Source organism: Coptis chinensis, chromosome 6 (assembly GCF_015680905.1).
Source record: "Coptis chinensis isolate HL-2020 chromosome 6, ASM1568090v1, whole genome shotgun sequence".
Lineage (NCBI taxonomy): Eukaryota > Viridiplantae > Streptophyta > Magnoliopsida > Ranunculales > Ranunculaceae > Coptis > Coptis chinensis.
The window spans coordinates 97338721-97360424 of record NC_141461.1 but is presented as its reverse complement, the minus strand read 5'-3'; the positions used below and the strand labels follow the sequence as shown (position 1 = coordinate 97360424).

The following is a 21704-nucleotide window of genomic DNA, read 5'->3' as shown; positions in this document are numbered from 1 at the left end:
AAGACATACTGAATTCGTGTTGTGTGAAAGCATTGGTCCATTATCGTGGACGTCCTTGGAGGTTGGAGTTGAGTAGAGGTTGGATATGGTGGGAGAACTTGTAAAGTTTGGGATTTGATTCATGCTGTGCTTGGACGGAAACAAACGAGGAGTTCAAGGTATGCACTGTATACTGTTTGGTTGTGGATCTTTGCTTCTACGGGGGGCTGGATGCACAGTGAACGACCTCCTAGACAGAGATATTGATCCAAAGGTCTTAACTTCTATTTTATTTTAAAGAAAATATGCACTGTAGCTCTGTTCCTACAATTTGTGATTTGTATTTTTGGTAGAAACGCAACGTCACTATGTTTTGTTGTATTTGTTGACTTGCACTTGTGGCTCAACCCTGTGATTTGGCTCAACCCTGTGATTTGGCTTTCACTTCTACCTCAGAATCCTGCTCCAAACCAACTCATCGGAGGAGAGGAAACACTCCGTGTAGCAAGTAGAGGAGCTGCTGAAGTTTGTCATTTGGATTGGGTTCCTAGCAGACTGTACACAAATATTATGTTGGTATTCTACAAAAAAAAAATACAAGAAAGTAAAAGGTAACAGATCGAAACAAAAAAGCAAATGCCCATACGCATGTTATATTCCATACAGAAACCAGAATTTTCAAATAAACTCATTATATAGTTGTACACAAAATTATTATTTAACAATAAAATTCCGAAAAAGTGACAATCTTTATATACACTTTTGAACTGTGGAAATTCCCATTTCGAAACTCTTGATCTTCTAGGTCCTAACAAATTACATTTAGGGAGTTACAACCTAAACTGAAAAGAGTAACGATCGAGAGCACAATTGTTATCAATTCATCAAAACAACACATCACTTAATTACGAAAATTTCAACTCATCAGATATTAAAATAAATTTCTAGTTAATAGATATCATTAATTATTTACAGTTCTAAATACCAGTTGTTGGTGCAAGGATGGCGATAACATTTTGTGCAATTGGAACAAAGATGACAACACCACTGACATTGTTGACACATTAGACTCCCATCACCGAAGTTTTACCCTTACCAAAAGAAGTTCCAATACTATTTGTGACAATCCCTGCAAAAAACCAAAACAAACAAATTCAATATTTCAATCAATTGAAACCAAAACAAGACTAGAATTTCTGATTCTCCACTAAATCAATTTGAATTTATCGGTTGATAAATTAAACAACAACATTCAGCATGACCTATTATTTATCAAATTATTTGAAAATCTTTAAAAACGGCAACAAATCAAACAAAATCCTAAAAAGAAATAAAGTTTCTGATGAAAAGCTTGAAACTACAGATGAACATGACAGGAAAGGAAAGGAACATGACAGGAAGATGAAGTTTCAGTGTAGAAGCCGATTATCTAAGCAGAAAGGAAAACCGATTGAAGCCAAAAAAGCGACGATTTTCGAGAAAAAAGATCATTTCAATCCCACGCTAAATCATTCCAAAGAATACAAGCCTTTACTTACTGATCATCTTCTTCTTCTTTTTCAACTTCTTCTTCGAGAAAGAGATGTTCAGGACGTGGGTAATCTCCCCACTCGAGTGAATCCCACCACTCTCTGCTTCCATGGATTGATTTGAGAGAAGGTGGGGCTGACTGATGTTCTCGGTTGAACAGAGGGAGCCTTTTCAATTCAGGACAATTGCGTACTATAACTGTTTCAAGAGAGTCACAAACCAACTGAGGGAGCCTTTTCAATTTTGGACAATTTCCTACTATAACTGTTTCAAGAGAGTCACAAACCATCACGCCCTTCCAAATGCTCTTCAGTTTCGGTAGATGGAAGAACAACAATGTCTTCAACCTTGGGAGTCGCGGCAGGTTTCACATGCTTCTTCTTCTACAATTAGTTCCTCCAATTCCTTGCAATTCTCCACGCTGATCTTTTCGTGTATTGAAAGTGTTGTAATAACCTAGTTGAAATAAACAAAGTGGTCCGGTTTGACATCTGAATTCTAACAGACCGCCAAGAGTTGTTTGTACATGAATAGTCGACTCCAAGTGCTCTTGAGGTTTGGTAATCCATATAATATCGGCTTATGTAACCTCGAGAATCGGAATGGCACCACTCTCATCTCCATCCGCTACCACTAGCTCCTCCAATTGTGAGCAATTCCACACGTTGATCTCTTCAAGGTTAAGAAGCTGTTGAAGCAACCTAGACAAGAATAAAACTTTGACATTGCAAGGATGGCAGTAACGTTTTGTGCAATTGGAACAAAAGATGACAGCACCGGGTGTTGTCGGTTACGCTGACATTGTTGACACATTAGACTCCCATCGCTGAGTTTTACCCTTACCAAAAGAAGTTCCAATACTATTTGTGACAATCCCTGCAAAAAACCAAAACAAACAAATTCAATATTTCAATCAATTGAAACCAAAACAAGACTAGAATTTCTGATTCTCCACTAAATCAATTTGAATTTATCGGTTGATAAATTAAACAACAACATTCAGCATGACCTATTATCTATCAAATTATTTGAAAATCTTTAAAAACGGCAACAAATCAAACAAAATCCTAAAAGAAATAAAGTTTCGATGAAAAGCTTGAAACTACTGATGAACATGATGACAGGAAAGGAAAGGAACATGACGAGAAGATGAAGTTTCATTGTAGAAGCCGATCTAAGCAGAAAGGAAAACCGATTGAAGCCAAAAGCGACGATTTTTTAAAACAGATCATTTCAATCCCACGTTTAAATCATTCCAAAGAATACAAGCCTTTACTTACTGATCATCTTCTTCTTCTTTTTCAACTTCTTCTTCGAGAAAGAGATGTTCAGGACGTGGGTAATCTCCCCACTCGAGTGAATCCCACCACTCTCTGCTTCCATGGATTGATTTGAGAGAAGGTGGGGCTGACTGATGTTCTCGGTTGAACAGAGGGAGCCTTTTCAATTCAGGACAATTGCGTACTATAACTGTTTCAAGAGAGTCACAAACCAACTGAGGGAGCCTTTTCAATTTTGGACAATTTCCTACTATAACTCTTTGAAGAGAGTCACAAACCATCACGCCCTTCCAAATGCTCTTCAGTTTCGGTAGATGGAAGAACAACAATGTCTTCAACCTTGGGAGTGCGACAGTTTCACATGCTTCTTCTTCTTCTACAATTAGTTCCTCCAATTCCTTGCAATTCTCCACGCTGATCTTTTCCAGGTATTGAAAGTGTTGAAATAACCTAGTTGAAATAAACAGGCGGTCCAGGTTTGGCGATCCCGAATTCTAACAGATGCCAAGAGTTCATACATGAATAGTGACTCCATTCTTCAGTTTGGTAATCCATATAATATCAGCTTATGTAACCTCGAGTACTTGGAATGGCACCACTCTCATCTCCATCCGCTACCACTAGCTCCTCCAATTGTGAGCAATACCAAACTTGGATCTCTTCAAGGTTAAGAAGAAGTCATTGAAGCAACCTAGGCGAGAATAAAACTTTGATATTATCACAATCCCCGATATCTAACCTCTTCAAACAAGGAAAAAGCTCCGGTGTGCGATACCCATGTTCTCGACCCGTTGTAGGAAGGGCAACTCGATAACCTTGAGATTTCATTGAAATGTTTAACTCCAAGAAATTGAATGGTTTTAAGTCGGAGGGCATTGCAAGGAATACCCTTTGAGTTGGACAAACATAGACTTCTCTCGTCTTTGACTTTAAGTAATATAAATTACTTTCCATTTGAATAAAATACTTTTTAACTTTTCAAAGTTTGTAAATTCACCATAGCAAATAAAGTCCGGCACCTCGTGAAATCTGATTGTAAGATTCTCCAAGTGTGTCAAGCTTGAGAGTTCCCCAGTCTGAAATCTCCCCTCTTTCTCGCACATACACATATTCCGGTTCTATTTCATCCAATAGTAACTCTTCAAGTAAAGAAAACTTGGATATCAATCCTGAAGGGATCATTTCTTTCAATTTACTATTGAAATCGAGATCAAGGCATCTGAGGTGGACCAACATTTCCATCCCATGAGGCAGTTCTTCTATGGCCGAATCTGTGAGCTTCAACACTCTCAATGACTGAAGCTTGGATAGAGAAGGCACTCTAACTAAGTTCATACAATCACTTAAGAGTAAACCACGAAGATTCACTAAATCGAGAAAGTGAATCGTAATGACTCAATACTAGTCCGAGATAAATCGAGAACCGCCGACTTTTTCATGTGCATAAAAACCCGGGTGCAACGTGTTTGATGCACGGGGATAATCCTTATGAGCAAGGATCAATGTCAAGAGTTTTGGGCAGTTAGGAATAATTGGAATATTTTCTATTCCACCGTCCATAAACGAAACCCTCTCAAGATCTACCACCAATCACCTTCATGCGGAACCCGTTAGATAAATAACCCGGCTCTAACAATAAATTTAGGATTTGATTCCGTGACGTAAAGCGCCATATCTCTGATCAAATCATGCATCTTCACATAACCCTTAGATGATCCGTCTTCAAGCATGCAACAACCTTTTAGAGAATCCAATATGACATCGCCTCGGAGAATCTCTTCTTCCTTGCTCCTTCCTTTGACCAACCCTTCCAAAACCCAATACTCAATCAACTCACTAGTGTTGATTTCAGAATCTTCCGGATATAGTGCACAATATAAGAAACACTTCTGGTCATTTTCCTTCAATTGATCGTAACTGAACTTTAGACTCTGAATGACCTTTTCCCCCATGTCCATGTTCAAACTCCTCTCCTGCAAATCTATAAAAATGCAAATTAAGCCACTCTTTAACATTAGTCTTTCTTCTCATTGCTCGACCAACTGTGATGATTGCAAGGGGCAAACTACAACATTCCGCAACAATTGCTTTTGCAATCTCTTCCACTTCAGGACCAACCTCCTCAACATTTTTCACGAACAATTCCCATGCTTCGTCCTCTAAAAGAAGTTCAACTTTGACCTCTTTCTGGCACATCCTCTAAAAGAAGTTCAATACTATCTTGCACCCATTGTCTTTTGAAGGTTCAGGAACTCCTAGTTTATGTAGATCAAATGCCTCCCATATGTCATCCAAGAAAAGTACAAATTTTCCCTTTCTTTGCAATGCAATCAAGCGCTGATGACGATCTACTAGCTTCATCTTGTCTAGCGTAAAAGATCCAAATCGACTACGTTAAGCAATCTGCCGTTGAAGTTTTGAGCATCAACATCTCTCCCGGACACAAGAACCCACAAAACATTTTCAAAACGTCTACGCTCTTGCACGCGAATGGGTTCTTGATTGTCGTCATAATGGTGGTTTTTCCCACGCCACCCATGCCGTAGACACCAATTTTCTCAAACTCATCACCTACTATATATTCCCAAATCATCTTGAAGTTCTTAGCAGCGCATTACTACCAATCGGTCTTGTAGTCGGTATCTCCATTCCCAAAAACGTCAAAGACTTCGTCGAGAATCGACTAGCCTCATCTAATAGACCAACCATCTCTTGATGAACTCCAAAATTTGTTTTAGCAATTTTAGTCGTGAGCAACAACAACTAGGCTTAACAACAATTAGGTAAAACTCTACTTAGGCATCTCCTTCCCACGATGGCTTCCTTGTCCACATCATCCGCCTTTATTTATAACATTGTTGGAATTAGTCAACCAATTCATTGCTTCACTTGTGCTTCTTTCCTTGTTCTACCTCCTCGCAATTGCAATGTTTCTTCCACCTCCTTTACTCTGGCAATCAGATCTCTTTTTTTGTTTCTCAATGTCTGAATTTCTTCACTCAGACTTTTGACACCCAACTGATTAAGAGCACGAGTCAGTACGCTTCCAACTACTGCTCCAACAACTTCCATACCTGTCATTACAACACATTGGTTGTTAATTAAAGTGATGAGACATGATAGAGCTATTCCAGTAGGATATATGTAAATAGAGAATATGTATAATCTCACTTGTTTGTTTGAGAACGTTGGTTGTTCTCTCAACCTCTAATAACAAGAACCAAAGGAAAACGTTCAAGTAATGCATTGGATATCCGCACATTTTAAAATCACATAAAGGTGGAGAATTAGCGACTAAAAATACAAATCGGTTTTAAGAGATAGTCATCATTGGACTTTTTGGAAGATGAAGAGCAAAGATTCTTGGTTGAATGGTGACGACAAGAATTCGCTTTATTTTCACGAGAATCCATCAATTAAGGCAAACCAAGTCACTAATCTTTGGAATTGCAAATCGAAGATAATGTCCCGCTACACGGTCATAAGCCGATACCTCCCATTACATTGTCCATATTATAATGACAAGTTCTTGTATAAGGAGGTGAATATGGATGAAGAGCTACTGAATTTGATCCCACAAAAAGCGAGATCATGCAGCAATATGATGTTGTGTGCAAGTCCCACGAGTGTGAAATTTGGACAACAAATGAATGACATGAAGGCTACTAGCTCTCCAGCCCGATGGATATAATGGTCACTTCTATGTTCATTCTTTGGGGATTTGATCGGTATGATGTTTGTAATGCGGTCAAATCTTTTTTCATGGAAGGTATCATACCCAATGGTGGCAATGCGAGTTTCATTACTTTAGTTCCAAAAGATAGGAGTGCTTCTAAGTTATCACAGTACAGACCTATATGTATGAGTAACTTTCTGATCAAGCTCTTCTCCAAAATTATGCAACAAAGGCTCGATACTATCATCGATGACCTGGTTTCGAAAGAACAAAGTGGATTTATCAAAGGCAGATCCTCTCAAGCTAGTATTGGTTTTGCATCGGAAATGATAAATGAACTAGATAAGAAGAGATATGGTGGGAGTATAGCCATCAAGGTGGACATAACTCAGGCTCATGACACTTTGAGTTGGGATTTCTTGTTCGAGGTTTTGAAAAGATTTGGTTTTTCAGAAAAATGGAATAGGCTAATTCTAGCTCTCCTTAGCACAGTTAGGTTGTCTATTTTGTTGAATGGAGGTCCTATTGGGTTCATAGCTCCAAAAAGAGGTTTAAGGTAGGGGGATCCTCTTTCCCCGTTGTTGTTTGCGCTAGTAGAGGTCTCAACACATTAAGGGCGACAGACTTATCAAAACCTCTTACAGTGGTCAAAGGAACTGCTAGCCCTACTCATCTTTTGTATGCAGACGATGTCATTATTTTTAGCAAAGGGGATGCTAGAAGTGTGACCAACATAGCTGAACTTTTGGAGAGATATCAAGCTTCTTTGGGTCAGATGATGAACAAGAATAAGAGTAGGATGTTTGTTGGGGGTATGAATATGGAAAGAAGACATCACTTGCAACAGATTTTGAATATTCAAGTGGGAGCTTTACCCGAGAAATATTTAGGGGTGTCGTTGATCAAAGGTAAGTGTAGAGAAAATTCTGTTTCTCCGCGGTCGAGGCCAGCCAGCTTTCGAGTGAAGCGACTTCAGCTCACTACTCCGATGTTTTAAGCGCCCAGCTCAAAAAGCGCCAGCTCATGGCTTTAACCATAGCGCCAGCCTTCCAGAAGAGAAGCGCCAGCGCTCGTTCTTTTTTATGGCCTCGCTCACAAGAACCCCTTGATTTTTGGTTTTTGGTATAAAAACAAAATCAGTTTTTTGGAAAACCTAACTTTTCCAAAACCAAGAAAGAGAGTGATTACAAGAGAACAATTCTTTGTGAGTTGAGTGTTCATTCTTTGTGAGTGAATTGAGAGAGACTTGTAATCTGTTACTCCGGACATCTATTAAAGCTTGGAACTCGCAGTGTGGATGTAGGCAAATTCGAACCACGATATATCTCGTCTTGTGGTTTGTTCCTCTTTTACATTGATTGTTTTATTTCATATGCTTGTTATTTGATATTGAGAAGTGTTGGGATATTGCTTGGAGGGTGTTGAAGTCTTGTCTATTGAGAAAGATCAATCTTTGTGTAGGATTGATCCGTTTGGTGTGGGTAACGTTGTTTCCGCAGTTATTTATTCACAACAATTGGTATCGAGGCGTAGGTATCTGACCTAGGATTTTGAGTTTAGTACTAAAATTTGTGTGTAGACAAGGTGTTCGATTAAATTCGAGGTGAAATTGTTTCTTTTGGGTTATTGTGTGTAACTTGAAAGATGGCTCCCAAGATGTCAAACGCATGAGGTTTTGAAGTAGAAGTTTAATGGGAAGAATAACTTTGGGATTTGGCAAGTCCAAGTAAAGGACATCCTTATCCAACAAGGTTTGCACAAGGCCTTGAAGGGGATTAAATCTAAGGCGGCGAGTATGAGCAATGATGATTGGGAAGAGTTCGATCTTCAGGCTTGTTCATCAATCCGGTTATGTCTTGCTAATGAGGTCATGTATATAGTGTGATGGGAGAAAATACATTGCTTAGGTATTTGGCTCAAACTAGAGTCTATGTATATGACAAAAGAGCATGATGAACAAGATGTACCTTAAGAAGCGTCTTTTATCGGTACATGATGGTCGATGGTTCAACGATGCAAGAGCACGTTAGTGAGTTCCGTCGACGTCTAGCGGATTATTTGAATGTTGGTATGAAGATGGATGATGAGGATCAAGCGGCATGTTTGATATTCTCCTTGCCAGAAAGTTATGAGCATCTAATGACTACATTCATGAACGAGAAGTCGCCGATCTTGATGAAGTTCGAGTGCACTTCTTTCTTATGAGTTGATGAAGAAGACGTGTAGAGAATAGCATTGATGCAAGTCGGGGGCTAGTGGCAAGAGGAAATTAAATCGAGCGAGAATTATTCAAGTAATGATAATTCTAGGTCCAAGTCAAAGAAGCCTTTAAAACATGTACGATCTTCAATTGCAATGAAAAAGGACATTACGCGAAGTAATTGTCCTCACCCAAGAAAGAGAACAAGAGATGGTCGAAGAAAGGTAAGGCAAAATTTGAGGGCAAATTATGCTTGAGACTCTGAAGAGGATGAGTTCACTTTGTGTGTCCACACAAGACTATATGACCGAGAGGTGGATTCTTGATTCGGATGTTCCTATCATATGTGCCGAATAGAAAGTGGTTTTACTTCTTATGAGAGCATTGATGGCGATTCTGTTTTAATGGGTAATGGCGTTGCTTGTAAAGGCGGTAGGAATTGGAACTATACGGGTCAAGATGTATGATGGTGTAGTGAGGACTCTAACCCGATGTGAGACATGTTCCCCGAGCTAAAGAAAAGTCTTATTTCTCTTGGTACCTTGGATTCCAAAGGCCACAAGTTTGTGGGCGAAGGTGGAGTCCTAAATATTGTTCATAGGCTCTTCAGTTGTTATGAAGGGTCAAAAATATGGAACCTTGTATACTCGATTGGTAGTACGGTGATAGGCGATGTAGCGATGGGTGCATGTAGTAATGATTGAGTGCACTAAGATGTGGCATATCGTTTAGGGCATATGAGTGAAAAGGGTTTGTCCGAGTTATGCAAGCGAGGTTCTTGAAGAACTTGAAGAAGCCAAGTATGGGTTACGTGAGCATTAAGTCTATGGGAAGCGAAGCGAGAGTCAAGTTCAAGTCAAGCAAGCACCGCGACAACAGCATCCTTGATTATGTGCATCTGAGATGTTTGGGGACCCCCGGTGGCTTCCAAGGGAGGTAACCGCTATTATGTCTCATTCATTGATGATCATACTCGCTATGTGTGGGTGTATATGATGAAATCGAAAGATGAAGTGTTTGAGACATTTAAGAAGTGGAAGGCAAGGGTTGAGAATCGCACAGATATGAAGGTAAAGACATTACGGTCCGACAATGGTACTGAGTATACCTATGGACCTTTCCAAGAGTTCTCAAATGCTTATGGGAATTGCGGCACAACTGAATCGATCGAGGCACACGCCAATGAGAATGGAATGGCGAGAGGATGAATAGAACTTTGCTTGAAAAGAGCAAGATGTTTATTGTCTAATGCCGGTCTAGGCAAAAGAGTATTAGGCGGAATCACGGTGTCCATGGCATGTTACCCGTCAATAGGTCACCAGATACCGGCTATAGATTGCGGGACACCTTATGAGGTGTGGTCGGTAACCCAGTGATTATAGTATCTTGAAGTGTTTGGATCGACAGACTTACTACCATGTGAGGGACGCACAAGCTAGATCCTAGAGCTAAGAAGGCCATATTCTTAGGCCGCCAAATGGGGTAAAGGGATACGATTGTGGTGTCTAGAAGCCCACAAGTTCTGGTCGCCAGAGATGTTACTTTTGATGAGACTTAGTGTTATCTTTAAGTAAGCCTAAGTAGGATAAGCGAGAATGGTGAGTCTATAGAAGTTCAAGCTCTTGAGCTTGAGTTATCCCGATCGCGTGAGATGACTGGTTAGATCATGATGAGGTACCAAATCATGGAACCACCACAACAGGAAAGAAGAGCAAGAGCATCCGCGAACTTGTAGTGGGCGACCACTAGGCCACGAGAGACAAGTTAAAAAGTGCACAAGTATGGGCACGAAGCCGGTGAAACACTTATGGTCGTGGATTTAGTGGCATATGCACCGAATATCGAAGATGATGAGCGGATAGCTTCAAGGAAGCCGCATTAGAGATGCTCATTCTGAGATTGGTTGGTAGCTATGCAAGCGGAGATGGAATCTCTTGATAAAAATCACACATGGGACCTAGTTTTATTGCCAAAGGGCAAAAGGACTATCGGCAATAAATGGGTGTTCGAAAAGAAAGAGGTCCTTCCCCGAGTCCGAAAAGATCTTGGGTACAAGGCAAGAGTGGTAGCAAAAGGGTTTTCACGTAAGGAAGGAGTTGACTTCTGATGAGGTATTTTCCCGGTGGTCAAACATACGTCCATTAATGTGTTATTAAGTTTAGTTGCTTTCGCTTAACCGGGAGTTAGAGCAACTTGATGTAGCTTGCCGCTCTTGCATGGGGACTTGGAAGAAGAGATCTATATGAGACAACCCGAAGGGTTTGTCGTTCTTTGAAAAAGATTATGTATGCAAATTGAATCGGTCCTTTATGCGGGTTAAAGCAATCCCGTGCAATGGTACAAGCGCTTTGACACATTCATGATGCAACATGAGTACACCCGGGTAAGTATGACTTCTTTGTGTCTACTTTAGAAGGCTTAAGTGGTAATGACTTCATCTATCTCTTTGCTTTATGTGGATGACATGCTTATTGCTTCCAAAAGCATGGTGGAGATAGACAAGTTGAAATCTCAACTTAGCTCGAGTTTGAGATGAAAGACTTAGGTGGAGCCAAGAAGATCTTGGGCATGGAGATTGACCGAGATAGGAAGAAGCGGCGGATAGTTGTATCTCGGAAGAAATACATTGAAAGTAATTTCGATTTGGTATGGAGAATGCAAAGTCGGTTTCTACTCCTTTAAATTTGGGCATTTTAGGCTTTCAGCTAAGTTCTCTCCTAGTTCGGTGGAGGAACAAAAGCATATGGCTAATGTTCCTTATGCAAGTGCCGTGGGTAGTTTGATGTATGCTATGGTGTTACTGCGCCCGGACATTTCCGCAGGCGATTAGTGTTGTGGCGGTATATGGCAAATCCCGGGAAGCGGCATTGGGAGGCGATGAAATGGGTACTAAGGTACTTGAAGGGTACTTTGGATGTGGGATTAGCTTATGGTGGAGGCACTTGTTATGTCGATGGGTTTGTGGATTCCGATTATGCGGTGATCTAGATAGAACGACGATCGACTCACCGGTTATGTGTTTTATGATGCATGGTGCACGGTTAGTTGGAGGTCTATGCTACTGAGGGCTCTGATTGCTCTATCTACTCTTTTGAGGCAGAGTATATGGCGTGGCGAGGCGATGAAAAGAGGCACTATGGCTTCGAGGTCTTCTAGATGATTTGGGTATTGAAGCGAAACGGTGTTCTTTGTGTATTGTGATAGTCGAGTGCTATTCATTTGGCGAAGAACCAAGTTCATCATGGTCGGACCAAGCATATTGATGTCCGATATCACTTTATCACGGGATGTCGTTGAGGATGGTGATGTAGCACTTGAGAAAGTAGACACCCATGACAACCCCGCTGATATCTTGTGAAAGTTGTCACGGAGTTAAGTTCCAACAACGTTTGGACTTGCTCCAAATCCTACATGTTTGAAAAAGAGCCACATGTGGGCATAGCCCTTCGGGCAGTTTCGCGAGTCTTCCTTCTTTGGAGGTGTTCCTACTTGGATGTGATCTTCTTTGGATGTGTTAAAAACTTGGTTTTATGTGTTAAAACCTCACCGAGGTGGAGAATGTAGAAAATTCTGTTTCTCCGCGGTCGAGCTGCCGCCAGCGCTTTCGAGTGAAGCGCGACTTCAGCTTCACTACTCCAGATGTTTTAAGCGCCCAGCTCAAAAGAAAAGCGCTTCATGGCTCATAATTCTTTAGGCCAGCGCTTCGGAAGAAGCGCCAGCGCTCAGTCTTTTTATGGCCTCGCTCACGAGAACGCGATTTTTGGTTTTTTGGTATAAAAACAAAATCAGTTTTTTGGAAAACCTAACTTTTCCAAAACCAAGAAAGAGAGTGATTACAAGAGAACAATTCTTTGTGAGTTGAGTGTTCATTCTTTGTGAGTGAATTGAGAGAGACTTGTAATCTGTTACTCCGGACATCTATTAAAGCTTGGAACTCGCAGTGTGGATGTAGGCAAATTGCCGAACCACGATATATCTCGTCTTGTGGTTTGTTCCTCTTTTACATTGATTGTTTTATTTCATATGCTTGTTATTTGATATTGAGAAGTGTTGGGATATTGCTTGGAGGGTGTTGAAGTCTTGTCTATTGAGAAAGATCAATCTTTGTGTAGGATTGATCCGTTTGGTGTGGGTAACGTTGTTTCCGCAGTTAATTATTCACAACAGTAAGGTTACTAGAGTTGTGTTAACTCCCCTGCTAGACAAGATTAAAAAGAGGATTACGGGTTGGAGAGGAAAATTATTATCCTTTCAAGGGAGGAGTGTTCTCATAAAGTTGGTCCTGTCTAGTATTCCGGTGGACAACATGGGAGTCTACAAGTGGCCTGTAAGCATTATAAAAGAAGCCGAAGAACTGTTACGGAATTTTCTCTGGACGGGCAATCCAGCTACGAAAAGACTAGTGACAACCTCGTGGGAAAAAGATGTTGCACCTCTACTGAATGCTCGCAACTTACCCAATGTGTCAAAGATTGAATCCTTCATTCACCGGTTCACACTTCAAGCGATGGAGAGAAAAAGGTATTCACAGCCCTAGATGTACTCAACTATGCAAAGTATCTCACTGATACAGCACCCATGGAGGGTTCTAATGATTTCGAAAGAAATCACGCTGCTTGGCTCAATGGGAATAAGGTATGTTGTCATGCTATTTTGAGTACCTCGTCCAATGAAATTTTTTATATTTATTGTTCAAATAAGAATGCACATGATATATGGGAGAGTTTGAACAAAAAATACATAATAGAGGATGCCGGTACTCAGAAATATGATGTTGGGACTTTTCTAAAGTTCCAGATGAGAGAGGATAGAAATGTAACGTCTCAAATCCATGATTTTCATGTGCCAATTAATGATTTGAAAACTGGGGGTATTAATTTACCCGAAACCTTTCTTGCTTGATGTTTGATTGAGAAACTCCCTGAGTCTTGGAAACACTATAAAAATAGTATGAAGCATAAGCGCAAACAGATAACTCTTGAGGATGTGATCATTCACATTCACATAGAGGAAAAGAACAAGACTCGGGATGAGGTGTTGTCTAAGAAATTCAATTCCAAAGCCAATATAGTTGAAGGTAATCCCAAAGAAATCTAACAAAACCTCTAAAAAGCGTATACAACAAAAAATAAGAATTTCAAGGTCAAAGGCACTTCTTTTAAAAGAGTGGTACTGGCAATGGAAATTGTTATGTTTGTGGTAAACCTGGACATAGGGCTTTTCAGTGCAGGCACAAGAACGACACTGATGATCCTCCCAATGCTAATTTAGTTGAGGGAGATGATATAATTGCTGTTGTAGTGTCACAAATGTTCATGGCCACTGGGAAGAAGAATTGGGTACTAGATTCTGGTGCCACCAGCCACGTGTGTGGTGATGTTGAAGCCTTCTCAGACTACATACTAGTGAAAGATGAAAAGGTCTATATGGGTGACTCAAGGTCTGTTCCTGTTGAGGGAACATGCAAGATTCTTCTGAAGTTAACTTCATGGAAAACCCTTTCACTTAGTAATGTTCTTCATGTTCCTGAGATTCGTCAAAATCTGATTTCTGTGTCCTTACTGGGAAAAGCTGGCGTCAAGGTGACTTTTGAAAGTGACAAGTTTGTTCTGACAAAGAATGAGGGTTTTGTTGGGAAATGTTATTGTAATAACAGTGGTCTTTTTATGTTGAATGTACTTGACAACATTATTATTAATAAGAATGAATCTGTTTTTGCTTACTTGCTTCACTCTTTTAATATATGGAATGGTAGACTAGGAAATGTGAATGTTCAGTATATGAAAAGGATGAAAGCATGTGGTTTATTGTCTGATATTTCTGATTTTTCCAATGATAAGTGTGAGATATGTGCTGAGACTAACGCCACAAAGAAACCTTGCAGAACTGATTTCTAGAGATAAAACTGGATTACTAACTCTTATTCATACGGATTTAGGTGAATTCAGAAGTACCATGTCTAGAGGGAGGAAGTTTTATTATATTATATTCATAGATGACTTCTCTAGGTACACCATGATATATTTACTTAGAAACAAACATGAGGCAGGTGAGATGTTTCTCAAGTACAAAGCTGAAGTTGAAAACCAGCTTAATTGTAAGATTAAAAGACTTGGTCCGCCAGGTGGAGAATATGAGTCTAACCCCTTCCGGGACTTTTTGTGACAAGAATGACATTATTCATGAAACTACTCCACCATACTCTCCTCGAAGTCTAATGGAGTAGCCGAACGGAAAAAAAACAAACACTAAAAGAGATGATGAATGCTATGCTTGTAAGTTCCGAGCTTCCCTGAACTTGTGGGGGGAGCAATCATATTTGCTTGCCATATACAGAATAGGATACCCAATAAGAAAACAGGGAATAAAACACCATATGAATTATGGAAAAGTCATGTACCTAACCTGAAATACTTCAAAATGTGGGGGTGTCTTACAAAGGTTCTAGTGAACGAACCTAAAAAGAGAAAATTGAGACCTAGAACTGTTGATTGTATGTTCATTGGTTATGCTCATAATAGTGTTGCATATATATTTTTAGTAATAAAATCTGATAATAACCTTGTCGATGCTAACACTATTATAGAGAGTAAAAATGCTGATTTCTTTAAGAATATGTTTCCTTTGAAAATTAGCATTAAGAGGTTGGTTGCTCCTAGTGAACAACAATCAACAGATCCTGAAATTTCTGAACAAGAAATTCGGAAGAGTAAAGGAGATAGAAAATCCACCAATTTTGGTGATGACTTTTACACGTTTCTTCTTGATGATGATCCTGTGACGTATAATGAGGCAATCAGTTCTAGAGATGCACCTTTCTGGAAAGATGCTATAAACTCATAACTAGATTCGATTATATCTAATCACACATGGGAGATAGTTGATCTACCTCCTGGGGCGAAACCTATATGCTACAAGTGGATCTTCAAAAAGAAACTGAAGCTAGATAGTTCCATTGATAAATATAAGGCTAGACTAGTAGTTAAGGGGTTCTCCCAGAAAAAAGGTATTGACTATTTTGATACTTATGCTCTTGTAATTAGGATTTCTTCTATAAGAGTTCTAATGGCTCTAGCTGCTATTCATAATTTATTTATTCATCAAATGGATGTAAAAACTATATTTTTGAATGGTGATCTTGATGAAGAAATATATATGATGCAGCCTGAGGGTACTATCGTATTAGGGAATGAGCAAAAGGTATGCAAATTAGTTAAGTCTTTATATGGGTTGAAACAAGCGCCAAAACAATGGCATGAAAAGTTTGACAGTGTCATGATGTCCAATGGATATCAAATAAATGATGCTGATAAATGTATTTACTTTAAATATTTTGATGTGAATACATATGTGATTATCTGTCTATATGTGGATGACATGTTAATCATGAGTCCTAGCCTTGATGTTGTGAGAAACACCAAGATGTTCTTATCCTCCCAATTTGAAATGAAGGATTTGGGAGAAGCTGATGTGATTCTTGGAATCAAAATCATCAGAAATTGTGATGGTTATATGCTTTCACAAGAGCATTATGTTGAGAAGTTTTTGAAGAAGTTTAACTATTATGATAGTAAGTCCATTAATGCACACCTTTATAAGGCAAGTAGTGAACTTTAGAAAAATTATCAACATAGTGTCCTTCAGTCTAAATATGCCCAAATTATTGGTAGTCTCATGTACTTGATGAATTGCACTAGACCTGACATTGCTTATGCAGTTAGCAGGTTAAGCAGATACACTCATTGTCATAACAAGAAAAGGTTGACAGTGTCATGATGTCTAATGGATATCAAATAAATGATGCTGATAAATGTATTTACTTTAAATCTTTTGATGTGAATACATATGTGATTATCTGTCTATATGTGGATGACATGTTAATCATGAGTCCTAACCTTGATGTTGTGAGAAACACCAAGATGTTCTTATCCTCCCAATTTGAAATGAAGGATTTGGGAGAAGCTGCTGTGATTCTTGGAATCAAAATCATCGAAAATCGTGCTATATCACTTTCACAAGAGCATTATGTTGAGTTTTGAAGAAGTTTAACTATTATGATAGTAAGCTTGTATTATAAGGCAAGTAGTGAACTTCGTAAAAAATTATCAACATAGTGTCCTTCGGGCCTAAATATGCCCAAATTATTGGTAGTCTCATGCACTTGATGAATTACACTAGACCTGACATTGCTTATGCAGTTAGCAGGTTAAGCAGATACACTCATTGTCCTAACAAGGAACATTGGAGTGTGTTAGAGAGACTAGCCAAGTACTTGAGAGGAACAATGAATTACGGCATACGGTTTAGACAAACTCCACCTGTGATAGAGGGTTATTGTGATGCAAACTGGATATCTGATTCTCATGATATCAAGTCTACTAGTGGTTATATTTTCACCTTTGGTGGAGGTGCAGTCGCTTGGAAATCTTCTAAGCAGACCTTGATAGCTCGTTCAACCATGGAGTCCGAGCTTATTGCTTTAGATAAAGCAAGTGCTGAGGCTGAGTGGCTTAGAAACCTCTTGGCAGATCTTCCTATTAGTACAAAACCGCCTCTAGCTGTACCTATGCATTGTGACTGCCAGGCCGCAATAGCAAAGGCAAAGAGCAAATTGTATAATGGGAAAAGCAGGCATATCCGTCTAAGACTACAATCTATAAAACAGCTACTGGAATCTGGAGTTGTGGCTCTAGATTATGTGAGGTCAGAGTTAAATGTGGCCGATCATCTGATAAAACTGCTTCACAAGAGGCAAGTGGTTGAAACGTCGAAGGGGATGAGACTTTTGCCTAAGATAGAGGGCGACACTGACGGCAACCCCACCTATGTGATTGGAGATCCCATGAAGTAGGTTCAAAGGGCAAAACAAGTCACCGAGTCGCTCTGGTATGCTATCGTCCTTTTTTTAGACGTTCCACCCTATACCGAGATAGTATTTTTTGTATACTTTGTATAACTTGAATTGCAATGAGTAAGGATGAGTAATTTTACTCTTATTGGAATCCATAGTCCATTTTATAATGAGATAGTGTATTTTATTTGCAATGTACACTTGATGGATATCCACCTACGTGAATGTAGAACTGGGTCGGTTCTTATGAGTATTCGGGCAAATATTCTAGAGCATTCATGGAACACAGGCAGTGCAAGGGCCAAAAAGCGCAACACCGCAGAACAAGCATATAATGAAAGAGCAGTGTGGGTGCATGTGATCTATTTTACCACAAGGAAAATGTTGGTTCAAAGATTTTTAATCCACCACTTTCACGTATTATAAGACATGTTACCCTATGATTGGTTCAAGCCCGTAAAGCATCAGTATCTTATGCATTGTTTTTTCGATTCTCTCTGGCATTTTGTTAACCCATTTTTTTTGTAATATCCTATTCCAAAATAGTGGGGGACCATTAGTATTTTGAAATAGTGGAGGATTGTTGGAATCTCTTAAGTATTTCTAAATACTAGTGTGTGTGTGCAAAGTGGAGGAGATGAACAAAGTGTGTTCTCTCCACTTTAGTGCATAATAGATAGTCCCACATTGGTTATCCACCACTAGCAAGTGAAGTATAAGAGACATTCCTCTACCATAAGGGCGTGACCTTAGGGTACAAATGCTTTTGTCTTAGGAGGGAGGACTCACCCAAAGCCACACATGCGTGCGCCCGCCCGCACCGAGTCGGGTTGGGTTCGGGCTTGGGCTTGGGCTTACTGTTGTGTCTAGTGGGTAGTGGATTAACCAAAAGCCTAAACTTGTTTTTGCTTTTGCTTCAACAACAAGTTTCGGTGTTCATGTACGAGTTGGTTTCTCTCTTACTTATCTGTTTAGGAGACCGACCATGTCCTAGTGCGAGTTGGTTTTTATGACCAGACTAACCTCTATAAATAGGACTGTGTGTCCATAGAGAAACTCACTTCAACAGAACCAAACCCAGAACTCACGACCTGCTCTTTTCTTCTTCTCTTCTTTCTGCAGCTGTAGCCGCCAGAGAGAGTTATATTGCTGTTCTAGAGAGTAGTTTGTTCTAGTACAAAGTCAAACTACTGTACATCATTGAATCCTATGAGGAAGACGCCATTGCTGCCTTTCTGCACCATTGGAAGAGGCGAAATCTTTCCTTACGAACAATCTAATACGCGCCTTGGTGGTTCCCTGTTACTGCTGTCCTTGTCTCTTTATTGTTTTCTTTATTCGCATCCAACAAATGGTATGTATCCACCCAAGGGTGACATCATAAAAGTTAATGTCGATGGGGCTTCTTGTGGTAATCCTGGCCCTTCAGGCTATGGTGTGTGCTTTAGAAATTATGAATGTGTGTTCCTAGCGTTTCTTTGCAGGAATATTGGGCATCAGACGAATTTCATAGCTGAATGTTTAGCAATTTTAGAGGCGGTGGAGTATGCTATTAAGAGAAATTGGATGAAGGTCTAGGTGGAGTCAGACTCAACATCTGCGGTTAATGCTTTTGGAACTTCAAGTGTACCATGGTGTATGAAGCAGAGATGCATAGAACTCTTAGACTATTGCAAATTGACTCCGGTTTGGAGAGAAGCCAATTTCACAGCAGATCAATTGGCAAAGTACTCGGTCAGTTTGCAAGACAATGATCAAGTTATTTTTATTGTAAAACCCTCATGGATAACCAAATGGGAAGTTCCATAGCATGTTTATTATAGGTTTTGTTAAGTTCTTATAGTGCTACTATACTATACTTTGTGGGACTGTAAGTAACTCCTCGTGTACTCTTCCCCCCTCCCCAACCACCTTTCATCAATACAAATTTTTGCTTACTGAGAAAAAAAAAATCATTGGACTTTATCAGTAGAATTGGTTAGTTCAGATTTCAAATAAGTGATGGATCAAGAGTTTAAGTTTGCAAAACATGGTTATGTTGTTAACCTTTAACAATGAATGACGATTAAAAAACAAGAGTAATAATCAAGTGTATAATAGCAACTAACAAGGAAGAAAAAAATTGTAATGAACTTACCTTGTAATATAATAATTGATCAAGTGATGTTAAGCTGAGTACTAGTCCAAGATCGACAAAGAAGTTATGGAAAACTCTCTCTGCTGTTTGTGATGAAATGAAAAAAACCAATAACTGTGTTTCTTCCTACTGTCAATAATGAGCCAACTCTGTTTCTTCACACTAGAGAAAAGAGAGTAGTTTGCTTAGCTTGCACGCAGCATGATGTTCTTCCAAGGCAAAAAAGGTTTACTACCAAAGCTTTGTCCCATATTCCCTTAATTACCACTAACTAAAGGTAAAGAGAGTAGTTTGCTTAGCTTGCACGCAACATGATGTTCTTCCAAGGCAAAAAAGGTTTACTACCAAAGCTTTGTCCCATATTCCCATACCACTAACTAAAGCTAAACACACTTCCCTTTCAGCTACTTCTTTATCAGGAGAATATAAGCTACCCCAAGGTTGATTAGTTTTTCGGTTTCTTCTATTTTGCAAAATATTTGACCTAGCTGTGATTGTTATTTGCATTTTGTTAGTTAAAATAGTTAAGAGAACTTTGTTTTCTGATCATGTTGAACGATTTATTTCCAGGGGATGCCAAGTTTTGTGGAAGGGAGTGTAATTAATAGCGAGGGTAGGATTCAAGGTGGGATAGCGATAGCTAGAACCAATTTATACACTCTTTGATTCCTTTTGCCTCACAACTTTGCGCAGAAAATCGTTTTTTGTGCTTCCAACTAAATCAGTCGAGTTCATACATATTTCTATTTTCTAGCTAGCCTTTCCAACTAAACAACACGACTTTTGTCTATAAGATGGATCAATCACGGGCCATTGTTGTTTGCATCTCCTCTATGACTCACTTGACCATAACCTTTCACAGTTGGAGCACCTAGAATGTCTTGGGAGGAAAAACTTGGTGACAGAACTGATCCAAAAATTTCTGCTTTTATGTAGTAGGAGAGGGAATATTGTTCTGGAGTCTGGACTACAAACTACACCAGAAAAGTTTAAAGAACACTATTGTTGTTTCAGTTTTAACTAACGGGAAGTGAGGAAGATAAGCAGCAGCAGTTCAATTACATTTTAAAGTGCCAAACATTCAGATTTTGCTTCTTATGGCCATGATTACTAGCTTCGGACTTCAACAACTGGATGTAGAATATGCACAAATTGTTGAATACATCAAATGTTGAGTTAAAAGTCCTTCCTACTGAGAGAAGTAACGAGTATTTTCTGGGTGTTTTTTTCAAGAAGAATTTAGAAAATAGCTACTCAAAATCTAATCCAATCTATAAAAAAAAAGATAGAGATAAGGTGAGTTGCATATTAGGACTATTGAAATTTGAGGATATAATCTATATCAGTTTGAGATCTAGAAAATGCATATTATGTATAAAAATGAATGTAAAAAGGCTCACGTTCATACATTACTTTCAATGCATTTGTAAAGATTGAAATTTAAGAATATGTAGTTAGTACAATAATATAAATACTGATCCTAATCACGAAAGAATGAAATAAGATCCAGTAGAAACGCATTTTACACTCGATCTAGAAGCTAGCTAGTTGATTATCAAAGATGACTCGTGGTGGATACCATTACAGTGTTGGCATAATCCAAATAGGGGGTGGAAAGATCGTCTTGCACCCTATGGCAGCGTAATGTGGTTCATACTCAATGCTCCCGTATTCTATGTTGAAGACACCAATGTCACGTGGTGCATCCGGATCTGTAGCATATCCTGCAAGGTAATCGTCTGTAAAGTAAATAGAATTCGGCTTACATCCAGGGAAGTCTGCAGCCAACAGAGAAATGGATGAATTTTCACCTAAGAACAACATTCGCCCACATAGGCTCTTCATCTCAGTCCACTTCGCTGCATCTGGGTCGAGCTTGAAGACTATAAAACCTGTTGTGTCGTAAGTCGGCCCTTCATCCTCCGTTGTCCTGATGACTTGCAGAAAATCTCCGTTCGACTCCACTCCACGAGATACCTTGTTCTGAGGGCTAGTACACTCGTTGGGGGCGGCTTTGCAAGTTTCCACACAGTGGGATGAGGACCATCAAC

At 39.4% G+C, this 21704-nt stretch overlaps 1 protein-coding gene across 2 annotated transcripts in view; it reads right to left on the bottom strand.

Annotated features, from left to right (window-relative positions):
* Nucleotides 1-242: 242 nt before the first annotated feature.
* Nucleotides 243-21704, bottom strand: part of LOC147495882 (disease resistance protein At4g27190-like) — a 106730-nt gene continuing 85268 nt past the window's right edge. Inside the window, exon 5 of one of the 2 annotated variants that reach the window (XR_015197833.1) lies at nucleotides 243-560. The gene's annotated coding sequence lies outside the window, so the exon portion shown is untranslated. The remainder of the gene's footprint in view (nucleotides 561-21704) is intronic. The other variant, XR_015197832.1, reaches the window with a different exon arrangement.